At 36.2% G+C, this 15,265-nt stretch overlaps 1 protein-coding gene across 7 annotated transcripts in view; it reads left to right on the top strand.

Annotated features, from left to right (window-relative positions):
* The window catches only part of LOC109399758 (FMRFamide receptor), a 728,822-nt gene that overhangs the window by 22,144 nt on the left and 691,413 nt on the right, over positions 1 to 15,265 (top strand). The gene's annotated exons all lie outside the window — the stretch shown is intronic.

Raw genomic sequence — 15,265 nt, 5'->3', positions numbered from 1 at the left:
TTCATGGATAAACCTGCTTGGAATTCTAAGATTTGGATGGAAGTTCGATCTCACATCACGATAATGACACCAAATGTATACATGGATGCTAGCCTCAAGAATCACGTGCTGCTTTTCAAAAATGCACACGATGGATTTGTAGAGGTTTAAGCTACTTTAGTGAGCTGTCACGACAGCCGGAGATGTTAAATGGTATCATCACGGATGGAGAGTGTTTACTAACGAAAAAAAACACTCAAATTTCTCCTCTTTGGAATTAATCGAATTGCCCTTAATTTCTTTGGAATCCTCATCAGATTGGTAGAGGGTCTTAGGACACTATAAAGATGACAAATACGCCGAATGAATTTAAATAATTTCAATGATATTTTTCCATGAAACTACAGTAAATTATCTTTGTTTTGAGTGCTTATCCTTTTCTGTTTATTATTCCACCTCTGAAGTATAAATGATTATCTGCGTCCGGGTTCTAAATGAACAATGCTTTAATGTATTGGAAAACGCCTGGGAAACATCATATAAGAGTTTCTGGCTACACAACACCTTTGGAAAATCAGTGAGAATATCAGCAAGAATGTCTTCAGTCTTGGGATTTCGAAAGCTTCAACGATTTCTTCAAGTAAAAAATATCTCCAAAAAGTTCAACCAAGACACCCTTTACAGTCTAGTTACTGTGCCCGCAACGCCCCTCTCAACGAGTGCTTCGACTGGAAATCAAAAATGTCCACCTTTTCAAAAATGTTCTCTGATTCTCAAGTTCACCCCCATATTTTGATTGGCATCCTAAAAGAAGTAACTGGTCAAAATTTCAGCCAAATCCATTGACATTAGGAGGTGCATCAAATCAATTTTGTGTTTTTCGACTATTTTCGAACTTCAGAAAATCATAACTACACTAAAACTTGTCAAAAATTAATTCTTCCGGCAGAAAATGAAAGATATACTTGTTTGCTACAAGTTCTCCAAACAACGTATCCCAATAAAATTTAAGAAAATATATGTAACTAGCTGTCCCGGCAAACTTTGTCTTGCCCTCTTGTGGTGATTTGACAACTGTTGAGCTCAAAATATCACCGCACTCTAGATTGATCTCATTTCGGTCGTGTTGATTTCCTTCCCAGCTCATGAAAAATCAGCATTTTGTCAATTTTCTTACATTTTAGTTCATTTTCCTAACCTTTTTACATATAAACACAGCCACCATGTATACGAATCTAACCATGCAAGAGTCATCCTGATCGGTTCAGCCGTTCGTGAGTTTTGTTGCCTCAAAGGAACTTCAAACTCATTTTTATATATATAGATAGATGATAATCTATATATCTACATTTGAAATCAGAAAAACCTTAAAAGTTGACTTTTTGATAGATTTTATTCTGGAACACCCCAATATACGTAAGAAGTTGGATATTTAAAAACGGCATCATATTCTCCAATGCTTTGTGGTTATTTGTTTCTTTAACATCAATACTGTAGGAATTGAGCAAAAATTGTTTAAATTCGGGAAAGCCAAAAACGTCCCAAAAACTAGCTTTTCGGGGACAATCACGCTGTGGCCATTTGCGCACCGCTCAAGCAATTTTGTAGCGGAATCATTATTTGAGCATTATTTGTCCTATCTTTTTGTACAGTATATACTAAGTGGAAACTAGTCTTAAAAAAGTAATCTGTACTAGAGATGTTTGAAAAAAAGGAATAATAAATTATATTACCCTGGAATCTCTTTTTATGCTATTGGCTAGGGCATAAAAAGAGAGAAATTTGGGCATAAACTAAGTCGGGGCTTTAATGAGGGAATCCAAGTCGTGTGAAGAGGTCTTGCTCCTGGGAAGTTGAGATGGGACCAAGGGGATTTCCAGGAAGCACCCAGAAAGCCAATCAAAAGGGGGTTCGAAGGACGTTTCAATGTGAATACGAGGATTTTATGGATGTTTCAATAGAAGGTTTCAGGGGCGATTTAAGGCATTTCTGAGAGATGCAGGGTCGTTGGAATTTAAGGGTTTTTTTTTAAATTTTATTATAGCTTCAATGGGATTACGGAGATTTCGAGGCGTTTCAGGTAGGGTCATATCAGGCGAGTTTCAGAAACATTTTAGGGTTTCAGGGACATTTCAAATCGATTACGTAGATTTCAAGGGCATTTCAATGAGATTGTGGTAGTTTTAAGGGCGTTTCAAGGCATTTCCGGGGCGTTTCCAGGGTTTTCGTGAAGAGGTATCTGAAAATCTCCTGAAATTTCCTGAAACGCCTCTGAATTCCGCTTTTGAATGCACCAAAAATATCTGAAGCTGCCTGAAAACCCCCTTAGACCCATATAATGCACCTGAAACCCTACGAAGCCCCCGAAAACGCCTGTGCAACGCCTCTGCAACGCGCTGAATATTCTCTGGAACTTCCTGCAATGCTTCCGAAATTCCCCTACAACCGCCTCAGACCGCCCTCCGAAATCCCCGAAAACGCCTACGTTACGCCTCTGAAACCCGCCGAAAATCCTTTGAAGATTTCTGATATGCCCCCGAAAACGCCCCTGAAACCTGTTCCAGTTCGAAACCACTTGGAACTCCAGGTTCACATTGCGAAACTATATTTGTTTGCCAGAAACACCTCGAAGACCTCTTAGAACGCCCCTTAGACCCCCTGAATTGCCTCAGTGATTCCCTTAATCTCTCCTGAAAGCCCCTGGAAACCCCCTAAAATGCTCCTGAGACCTTAAGGTAGCCCCCCTGAAAGCCCTTGAATCCCTTGAAACGCCCCTGAGACACCCTGAAACCCCTTGATACCCCCTTAAACGCCCCTAAGACCTGTTAGTACACCCTGGTACCTCCTGGAATGCCTCTGAGACCCGCTAGAACTCCCCTGGAATCCCATGAAGCCTCATGGAACCCCCCTGAGACTACTGAAACTGCCCCTGAGACCTTCTGAAGAACTCCTGAGACCTCCTAGAATCATGAAGCCCCCTGAGAGAATCCTGAAACGCTCCTGTGATCTCCTAGTACACCCTTCAAAAACCCTTGCAATCTCCTGGTTCCCCATTTGGGGCCTTCCTGCAACCTACCTTTGCTCACCATCATAAACGCGCTCTGGCCGCCGTTGCCATAGTTACCGTCATTATTACATTCAAATAAGCTCAATATTGGTTCTGAGTATAGCTCACCCTCTTATTATATGGCAGAAAAACCCGATTTAATCCACCTATGGTGAACAGAACCCTTCTTACACTTATTAAAATTATTGTTGTATTATTTGTATTTAACATATTTATTTTGTGTAATTGACCAAAAGTTTTATAAAATATTGTGGATTTTGCATCTAGTGGATTGGTTTCCAAAATAGCATCATGGGCCATGGACTAAACTACCAGAAATGCCAGACACCTCCTAGAATCTTGTATGGAATGTTTAAAAAATAGCATACATATTCTGGAATATTGTATCTTTTGTTAACTGCCAAAAGATCTTGAGTCGATTAACAAATGGGTAAGAAAATCAGCGAGATACACTTTGTCTAATATCTCTTAATCAGTCGAATAAATTAGCTCCGAAGTACTTGGTGTTCATGGTTATGGTGTAGAAAGGACAAAAATGATATATCTACTAAGTTAATCAGTTTTGGCATTAGCTAGTAATTTTGGCTGTCCGGTTCTTGCATTTTTCCCACAATATATAAATTCAAAGCTGTCATTTAACATATTGTTAGTTTTCATAGAATTCCTGTTTATTTGTAAGTTGTTATTTATAATTTTGTTGAAAACAATAACCTGCTAGTAAACACTTTGTATGAGGTCAGCATTATATATTGAAAAATAATGTCCCATAGACTGGTCAAAAACTAATGCAAGAAACAAGTGAATATAATAATAAAAAAGAATTTATTGAAATACTCTTCGTAAGATATCTCAGTAATCAAATGTCGAATCGAAATAAAATTTCAGGGCCTTATACAAAGATATTGTAGCTTCATTTGGTGATTAGAGAACCCAAATTGATTGACAGACGACTGAGATATATATTATGGTACCCTTGGTCAAAAATCTCTCAAAAAGTTAACCTGTATTACTCCCAAGTACTCTTTGAAAGATATCTCGGTAACCAAATGTCCACTCCTAATGAAATTATATAGGGTTCTACTAGAATGTTGTAGCTTTTATTTGGTGCCAGGATAACCGAAATCGGTTGACAGACGGCTAAGATATTTATTATGATACTTTTGGTCAAAAATCTCAAAAGGTTTTGTTGTATAAATCCGAATTACTCTTCGAAAGATATCTCTGTAACCAAATGTCCAATCGAAATAAAATTTCTGGGCGATCTACTAGGATGCTGTAGCTTTCATTTGGTGCCAAGAGAACCCAAATCGATTGACAAACGGTCGAAATATTTATTATGATACACTTGGTCAAAAATCTTAAAAAGTTTAGAAGTATGACTCATAAGTACTCTTCGAGAGATATCTCGGTAACCAAACGTCCAATCGAAAAAAATTCAATAGCGTTCTACTAGGATGTAGTAGCTTTCATTTGCTTCCAAGAGAACTCAAATCGGTTGACAGACGGCTGAGAAACGTGCGTGACTTTTTTTTGTAACGCACATACACACACACACACACATACACACATACACACATACACACACACACACATACAGACATTTGCTCAGTTCGTCGAGCTGAGTTCATTGGTATATGAGACTCGGCCCTGCGGGCCTCGGATCGAAAGTCGGTTTTTCGAGCGATATTTATACCCTTCTTATGGGTGTAAGAAGGGTAAAAAAGGAATTTATTGAAATACTCTTCGTAAGATATCTCAGTAACCAAATGACCAATCGAAATAAAATTTCAGGGCCTTTTACAAGGATACTGTAGCTTTCATTTGGTGCTAAGAGATCCCAAATCGGTTGACAGACGGCTGAGATACTTATTATGGTACCCTTGGTCAAAAATCTCTCAAAAAGTTAACCTGTATTACTCCCAAGTACTCTTTAAAAGATATCTCGATAACCAAATGTCCAATCCTAATATAATTTTATAGGGTTCTACAAGGACGTTATAGCTTTCATTTGGTGCCAGGAGAACCGAAATCGGTTGACAGACGGTTGAGATATTTATTATAATACACTTGGTCAAAAATCTCAAAAAGTTTAGTTGAATAAATCCTAAGTACACTTCGAAAGATATCTCTGTAACCAAATGTCCAATCCTAATAAAATTTCTGAGCAATCTACTAGGATGTTGTAGCTTTCATTTGGTGCCAGGAGAACTCAAATCGATTGACAAATGGACGAAATATTTATTATGATACACTTGGTCAAAAATCTTAAAAAGTTTAGATGTATGACTCATAAGTACTCTTCGAGAGATATCTCGGTAACCAAACGTCCAATCGAAAAAAAAAACAATAGCGTTCTACTAGGATGTAGTAGCTTTCATTTGCTTCCAAGAGAACTAAAATCGGTTGACAGATGGCTGAGAAACGTGCGTGACTTTTTTTGTAACGCACATACACACACACACACATACACACATACACACACACACACATACAGACATTTGCTCAGTTCGTCGAGCTGAGTTCATTGGTATATGAGACTCGGCCCTCCGGGCCTCGGATCGAAAGTCGGTTTTTCGAGCGATATTTATACCCTTCTTATGGGTGTAAGAAGGGTAAAAAGAATTTATTGAAATACTCTTCGTAAGATATCTCAGTAATCAAATGTCGAATCGAAATAAAATTTCAGGGCCTTATACAAAGATATTGTAGCTTTCATTTGGTGATTAGAGAACCCAAATTGATTGACAGACGACTGAGATATATATTATGGTACCCTTGGTCAAAAATCTCTCAAAAAGTTAACCTGTATTACTCCCAAGTACTCTTTGAAAGATATCTCGGTAACCAAATGTCCACTCCTAATGAAATTATATAGGGTTCTACTAGAATGTTGTAGCTTTTATTTGGTGCCAGGATAACCGAAATCGGTTGACAGACGGCTAAGATATTTATTATGATACTTTTGGTCAAAAATCTCAAAAGGTTTTGTTGTATAAATCCGAATTACTCTTCGAAAGATATCTCTGTAACCAAATGTCCAATCGAAATAAAATTTCTGGGCGATCTACTAGGATGCTGTAGCTTTCATTTGGTGCCAAGAGAACCCAAATCGATTGACAAACGGTCGAAATATTTATTATGATACACTTGGTCAAAAATCTTAAAAAGTTTAGAAGTATGACTCATAAGTACTCTTCGAGAGATATCTCGGTAACCAAACGTCCAATCGAAAAAAATTCAATAGCGTTCTACTAGGATGTAGTAGCTTTCATTTGCTTCCAAGAGAACTCAAATCGGTTGACAGACGGCTGAGAAACGTGCGTGACTTTTTTTTGTAACGCACATACACACACACACACATACACACATACACACATACACACACACACACATACAGACATTTGCTCAGTTCGTCGAGCTGAGTTCATTGGTATATGAGACTCGGCCCTGCGGGCCTCGGATCGAAAGTCGGTTTTTCGAGCGATATTTATACCCTTCTTATGGGTGTAAGAAGGGTAAAAAGGCTTTTCCTACATACATTCCGTGATATTTTTGCTACTGTTTATTAAGCTCAAATATTACAAAGAGATAGTAGCTTTTATATATTTGATGCAATTGCATTTTCATGCAGAGCTCCTTGAGAAACCAAATTTGATCATAAAAAAAGGCTTTTCCTACATACATTCCGTGATATTTTTGCTACTGTTTATTATGCTCAAATATTACAAAGAGATAGTAGCTTTTATGTATTTGATGCAATTGCATTTTCATGTATAACTAACTTGTGTAACCAAATATGATCATAAAAAAATATGTTGACAAACGGCTGAGAAATGTATTATGATACATTTTATCAAAAATCTCTCAAAAGCGTAAATTTCATTACTCCTTAGTACTCGTGGAAAGATATCTCGGAAACAAAATGTCCAAACGGCATGAAATTTAATAGCATACTACTTGGATGCTGTAGCTTTCATTTGATGCTGAGAGAACTCAAATCGATTGACACACGGGTGATTCATTTATTATGAAGCATTTTGTCAAAGACCTCTTAAAAAGTTAAGTTGTATTACTCCAAAGTACTCCCCGAAAGATATCTCGGTTACAAAATGTCCAATCGGAATGAAATTCAAAAGCGTTCTTCTAGGGTGCAGTAGCTTTCGTTTCGGGCCTTAAGAACCCGAATCGGTTGATAGACGGCTGAGAAATTTATGGTGATACACTTTGTCAAAAATATCTAAAATAATTAAGTTGTACTACTCTCTAGCACTCTTTGAAAGATATCTCGGTAACCGAACGTCCAATCAAAAAAAAATTCAATAGCGTTCTACTAGGATGTAGTAGCTTTCATTTGCTTCCAAGAGAACTCAAATCGGTCAACAGACGGCTGAGAACCGTGAGTGACATTTTTTTGTAACATACATACACACACACACATACACACACACATACACACACACACACGCACATACAGACATTTGCTCAATTCGTCGAGCTGAGTTGATTGGTATATGTGACTCGGCCCTGCGGGCCTCGGATCGAAAGTCGGTTTTCCAAGCGGTATTTATACCCTTCTTATGGGTGTAAGAAGGGTAAAAAGGTGCATGAATTGAAAGTGCATTAAATATAACCTGCACAAAACTAAAACCAGCATTCAAACTAATTCAAATTGGATCATACATTTTATGTGGTAAAAATGATGATATAAATGATGAATGATTAATGATTGATTAATAGTTATTTATGTAACGAGTTGCGAAAAGTTGATTTTTTCAGCACGAGTCGTACTCGGCAAGCCTCGTTGGATAAATACGAAGAGTGCTGAAAAAATCGAGTTTTGCAACGAGTTCCATACACAATTTTATGCGATGATTTTTTTATAATGCAACGCATTTGAGTTGCATAATGTTCATAATGCAACCCAAATAAGTTGCATTATGAACATTATATAACTATTTTTCATTATGCAACTCATTTCAGTTGCATAATGAACCAGTGTGGAAAATATGACCATTATGATACCAAAATGAGTTGCATAAAACACAAATTATGATACTGAATTGCATAAATTATTTTTCTTATGATTATGATTACTGATTAATGATTAAATAGCGAAATCAGTGTGATTAAGATTAATGATTAATGATTAAACGACATTTTTGCCTTTCTCGTACACCAAGGTGTACCGAAAGGCTATATGTTCACTTCAAAAACAAAAATTTGATAGAGCCTCCGGAGGGGTCAAGTGTTATATACCAATCGACTCAGCTCGACGAGCTGAGGTGATGTCTGTGTGTGTGTATGTATGTATGTGTGTGTGTATGTGTGTGTACAAATAAACTCACATCACTTTTTGGCAGTAAACCTCAACCGATTTAAATGACCGATGGTTCATTCGACGCGGCATCTGGTCCCATTGTTTCCTATTGAAAATGGTTCAGATCGGTCCAGCCGTTCCGGAGTTATGGCCATTTAGGTGTTCCGGACCGGTACCCCTGGAAGCGGTCATACATGAAAATGCAACAAACCCATGCATGCGACACATCAAATCACGGCATTTTGGATAACCTGATGAACGGTGAGCAGGAAAATAGTCTCAGACCATATCAGAACCAGTAGTGTTCCGGAACCGGTTCCAGATGTCCCGCCGGAAGTGGCCAAATATAAAAGAGAACCAAAGCCGTGCATGCGACACATCAAACAGCGGCATTTTCGATAACCTGATGACCGGTTAGCAGGAAAACAGTATCAGACCATATCCAAACTGGTAGTGTTCCGGAACCTGTTCTGGGTGTCCCGCCGGAAGTGGCCAAATATAAAATTGAACATAGCTCATTCATAAGACACACCAAACAGCGGCATTTTCGGTAACCTGATGAACGGTTAGCAGGAAAACAGTATCGGACCATATCTGAACCGGTAGTACATTTAATGGGTCGTGTGCTGCGTACATCTCGGCGATTAACTTACCGCTTACCGGGTTCTAATTAGTACACCAAGAAAAAATTCTACTCAGTGACTGAGATAATCTTACTCAGAAATCGAACAATCGATTATTTTTCTTACTCCGTTTTAGCTAAAAGTGGGACAACCCGTTGCCAATGAGTTGTCCCACCATTAATGGAAACTGAGTAAGAAAACAAAGGATTTTTCGATTTCTGAGTGAGATCAACTCAGAAACTGAGCAAAATTTTTTGCAGGTGTACACGTTACGCATAGTACACATATTAATGTAATATTTTTAAGCGTGTGCTTCGCTTAGGCAAGGGAGCAATCGTGAATCACGACACGCTTTAAGAGGTACTCACAAAGTGTAATAATTCATGCACACATTTTGGAGATGAAAATGTTATAATGTTGACGTAGAGGGAGAAAAGTGGTTTAGAATGGAAAATTTTTATGTGACGTAATTTATGAACGTCTCGAACATATTAATATATTTAGTGGTTCGTGTGTTGCATACATCTTGGCGATTAACTTACCTACCACTTAACGAATAAATGTACATTTGTTAGGTTCTAATTATCACCTACCGAGGAAAATTTCTACTGTCACTGGGTTGATCTTACTCAGAAATAGTTTTTGTTTTCCTACACTGAATAACGGCTTGCGGTTGAAATTACTATGAGCCATTTTACGAAGTGACAACAATGTTGATGTTGATATCGATTTTCACGGGCTTGGACGCTATCTCCTGCCAAAATTTCATTCATAAAAACGGCTCGTAAAATGAACTATTCTGCAGGATCCATTTAAATATACATCGCCACTAAATTTGTGCAGACTGATGCCGTTTTTCTTTTTGATCCAGTTCCAACCTGGGTTGAAACTGGATGAGATCACAGTTTCAACCCCAACCCGACTTCGGTTTCGCTTGTACTAAAGTTTGTTTGAGTTTGGTTGACGTTTGTTTGTTTACACATTTTCCGTCAATCTAGTTCCAAATCAGGTTCAAAAAGAAAAACGGCATGAGTTTCGCTTCAATCGAAGACCACTTTATTGGGGACTACGAAGGTTGATGAGCCGGGAAACACTCTTTCTTCCTACGGGGTTTCTTATGGGAGTATGAGTGAAAAAAAAGCAAAAAATCTTCCCTCCTTCACTTTCTCACAGAAAACCGCAAACAAAATCATCACCTTCGTAGTCCCCAATCAAGTAGTCTTCGCTTCAATTCAACAGATACACGGTCAGAAAATTCACTCATTTTGGAGCTAAAGTGGGAAAACTAAAAAATGAGTAATTTTTTTCCAGCGATAGCGCTGGCCCAAGTGTGAAAATCTTATCAGTTTAAGTCGTATAATATTCTTGCTGATGTGAAGAATATTATACGGCCTAAATTGGTTGGATTTTTACACTTGGGCCTGCGCTATCGCTGAAAATACAATTTACTCATTTTTTGAGCTGTTCCAGTTTAGCTCAATTTTGTGTGAATCATACTCATTTTAGAGAAACATTTTCTTAGCGTGTAAATACTGTCAATTTTATAATTGACCCAATTTACAACTAACCCTTTACACTGGAATTGATTTTGTTGTAAAAACTGAAAGACGGCTTGCGGTAATGACCAGCATAAAAATGTTTTCAAATTTAGGGAACGTTCAAAAATTACGTCCAACATTTGGGGGAGGGGGGGTCTAGAATAGTGTGACAGTACGTGTATTGGGTATAGGGAAATTGCGTGACAGAGGGGGGAGGGGGGTCTAGAAATCCCGAAAAATGATGGACGTAATTTTTGAATCTTCCCTTACCATGGCAAAAGAGGTGATCATCGACCAACAAACGCTTGTTGTCTGCGTTTTGTTCCCTCTCATATCAACTCGTTCGATAGCCGAGTGGTAGCGTGCGAGCCAGTTGATCTCAGGCTTGTTGGTTTGAACCCAGTTTCCATGGTAAAATTGAAAACATGTTGAAATATGTTGAATTGAAACAAAACTCATGCCGTTTTTCTTTTTGATCCAGTTTCAACCTGGGTTAGAACTGGATGAGATCACAGTTTCAACCCCATCCCGACTTCGGTTTCGCTTGTACCGTAAAACGGGTGAATGTTTTGGATTCCTGTATAAAAAGGACCAAAAATTTTGTGTTGAGACTGAATCACCTTCCTCAGCGTCATGCTCAAACTACTATTCTTATACAAGACTAGCTGTCCCGGCAAACTTTGTCTTGCCAAGCTGTGGTGGTTTGACAACTGTTGAGTTCATTGCGGCACAGCACTCTAGATTGGTTTCATTTCGATCATGTTGATTTTCTTCCCAGTTCATAGAAAATCAGTATTTTATCATGCTTTCTTAGTTGATTTTCGTATTTTTTAATATTTATAAACACAGCTAGGGTAGGTAATCAAAATTTGAACCAAATTGCGGCTTTCTGAAGCAGTGCAAATTTTAAGTGATTTTTTCTCCCCCATGGAAATAATTTACTACGGCAAAATCGTATGTACATGAAAGCCACGGGTATAAGCTTTCTGTTAAATGGTAAAAAGTTTGTATTTGCACCGAATTTCATTGAAATATTTGATTTTTCATCAACAATGATTTTAATCTTAATTTGAACCATCGTAATCATAATTTGAACCAATTTTAATCTTAATTTGAACTACTGGCAGCAGCAGCTCGAGCCTCTCACAAAACAGCCAATTCCATGCTAAACAATAAAAAATCACATGAATTTGCTTATTCTCTTACCTATTTTTCATTAGGCAGTGGAATCTCAACTCAGAATGTTCGAAATTCTTTAGGAATTTGGAAACTAAATTTGGATTTTTTCCTCCCCCAAGAGTAAACAAAGCAACCACTAGCGCAATCTACAGGCCAACACTAGAAGCTCATCCCCGTTTACTAGTTCAAATTTAGATTACAAATGGTTCAACTTAAGATAACATTCCCCAAGTAAGAATCACTTAAATTTGATAATTTTATGACGAATAATGCGGAATATTATTCGGTTGGTCGATTCTACGATAAATAAGCTTTCATTTGACGTGTTCACATATTGCGTGTGATACAATGCACGAGCTGTACGAGTGCACCGAAAATGTGCTTTCTTTTGGGGGGAATGGGTGAAATCACAGTGATTTTTTAATTGCCTGTTTTCCATGACAAAAACGATTTTTTCAATGCTTTTAAAGTCCATGTTATCAGGTTATATTACGGAAAGCTGTTGACCATCTTTTTTGGGACAATATTTGCCAGAAAAGTACGTCGTTTTAATGAATTTTGAAATGGTTCAAATTAAGATTACAATTTGACTAGTTCAAAGTTTGATTTCTTACCCTACCATGAATACGAATCGAACCGTGCAAGAGTCATACTGATCGGTTCACCCGTTCGTGAGTTTTGTTGCCTCAAAGGGACTTCGAACTCATATATATATATATATATATATATATATATATATATATATATATATATATATATATATATATATATATATATATATATATATATATATATATATATATATATATATATATATATATATATATATATATATATATATATATATATATATATATATATATATATATATATATATATATATATATATATATATATATATATATATATATATATATATATATACAGGGTGTTAGGTTCCTGAGTGCAAACTTTTTAAAGTGCAAGAAAACGATAAGAGATAGAAGTTTGATGTCAAAGAACGAATTGTAGAGTGAAACAGGGGCCATAACTTTGCCAAATAAAGAATTTTAAATTATTACGCATTTTTCAAAGATAATTGACAAAAACAAATAAAAACACACAACTTTTAGGCTATTTGCTCTAGAAAACTTAGTTATTTAACTAAACCGATCGGTTCAAAGATGCCATTTGATAGAAAATTCAATAATCTTTCGAATAAGGGTTAAAAAAGTGCGATAAGTTTGACCATTTTAAAGTTATAGCCAGTTAAGGCAATAAGAGTCAAAAACATGGGGAGTTCAATAACTACGTAACGGTTGAGATTTGACCATATGCGTAGAATAATTTTTTTCACCATTTATGGTCCTCTATCACCCTTTAAAAAGTTTGCACTCAGGAACCTAACACCCTGTATATATATATATATATATATATATATATATATATATATATATATATATATATATATATATATATATATATATATATATATATATATATATATATATATATATATATATATATATATATATAGATGATGGTAACGATTTTCGAGCTTTCGGATATGGATGGGATAGTTCATTTTTTCAAAATTGATTCATAAAGTTACACTCAACACTTACATTATTTTTATTTTTAATTCTTATCATTAAAACTCCTTTTTATTGTTTTATATACAAATCCTCTTGTAAAATTCACTTTAAGTGATGAAAATTACTAAAAAGTTGATGAATAATGAAAACTACAATAATGGGCCAATATTGGCTGTGTAACAATTATGGGTCAACTTGTTGTCTATTATGAGTTACTCAAGTTTTGTCTATTTTGTCCCTATTTTATTAATAAATGATCACTTATTCTCGTTAGATCAACTATAGTAGAATCTAAAGCTGGTCTCAAATCTCTTAACGAAGCGTGTTTTCATAATTTGAAATCAATTTTTCAAAATTGGGACCAAATCTCCATCCACCCACACCACCGATAAACGCCTAAAAGTATGCAAGGGTGCCTGTACCAATTATGGCACTACCTAAGGAAAACTATTTGTACAAAAATAACGAGAAGACCAACGAATTTCACCAATATGTTAAAAGATGTCCCAGTTATGGCTACATTTTATAACTTCGGTTCCTTTTCGCACTATTTGCATGCATTTCTTATGGGATTAGCCATAACTGGTACACTATGGCGAAAAAGGGTGCAAGGAAGCCAAAATTTTACGGAAAATTATTTATTTCTACCATAATTTGAGCAAAATGTGGACTTTAAATGAATGCAATCATCTTTTGTGAACGCGATCTGTTGTTAACATTTTTTTTATTGTTGATATATATCGTTAAAGGGTGAAAATCAACTATAGCGAATAAATGGTACTATAGCCATAATTGGTACACTTACCCAATGTCTATGTACGCAGAACTCTCAATTACATATATGCTGCACAAAAAGTCACCCATAATTGTGTGATTTTCACGCAACAATAATGAGTCACTTAAATTTTGTCTGAAATTAGCATTAATTAGCTGCAATCACATTAGTTTCCACATTAGGAACTCAAATTTTACCATTGCTCTGGTGGCGATACCATTTCGTACTTGAAAATCACTAAAGCTCACTTTAACAGAGCTTACGAAAGCAGTGCACACACTTTCCTATATTCACAATCGAAGCTTACTTTGACAGATGGTTTTGCACCGAACAAAAATTATTGAAAATGTGTATGTTATTATTGGAAATACTGTTACATGGGAAAATATTAAGAAAATTTGCTAAAAAACTATTGAAGATACCCCATTTTACTGTATATATACCCTTAAAGAATCTAATTGCTATAACTATTACAAGTTCAAGCTTCTATGTTGCAGGAGCTAGAGAGCGTATTCTACGAGAAAGGCACTATCACCACTAGGTGGATTAATCTGGTTTTTGTGATTATGATTAATGATTTTTGATTAATATTAATCATTAATCATTAATCATGATTAAATTTATGATTAATCATTAACGCTATGGTTTTACCCGCAACATTTTTTCGCAGCTAAAAGGTAACACTATACAATAATGCTGAGATACAGGCTTTATTAAAGTGGGCCTCAAAACAGGCTTCATCCAAACCAAAGAATAAAATATTTATCGTATCAAACTTTATTCATCATTCCATAATCCTCAGTAACAGCTGCTTCAAAAGTGATCTCATTATAAAATATCTCTCCATTCATCACTGGTATTTAATTTTGGCTAGGCTGCAGTAAAAACCTACTTGAAAAGGCCCCCGGAAAAGAATGGCCCAGAAAACCTATTATGCAATGGAAACATTTCCTTTATTTTCGGTTGGTACTTCAAAACTTTTTCGATTAGGCGCACACAAGAGAACTCCGGAATCATCATTCTTTTCGGTGCATGTCCGTCCATCCTGTTAGAGGCAGTATAGTTATTCTCTCCAGTTGATACGTATAGCTACGTACCATAATTTGGTTCACTGGAATGTTATATACTGGTACAACACCACCTAGAAAAGGGATTATTTCCATTGAAGTTTTGACCTTACCGAGCTATTATTCAAAGGTTTTGATATTTTCGA

This window comes from Aedes albopictus, chromosome 3, assembly GCF_035046485.1.
Source record: "Aedes albopictus strain Foshan chromosome 3, AalbF5, whole genome shotgun sequence".
Classification (NCBI taxonomy): domain Eukaryota; kingdom Metazoa; phylum Arthropoda; class Insecta; order Diptera; family Culicidae; genus Aedes; species Aedes albopictus.
This window is presented reverse-complemented; position numbering and strand designations above follow the sequence as displayed.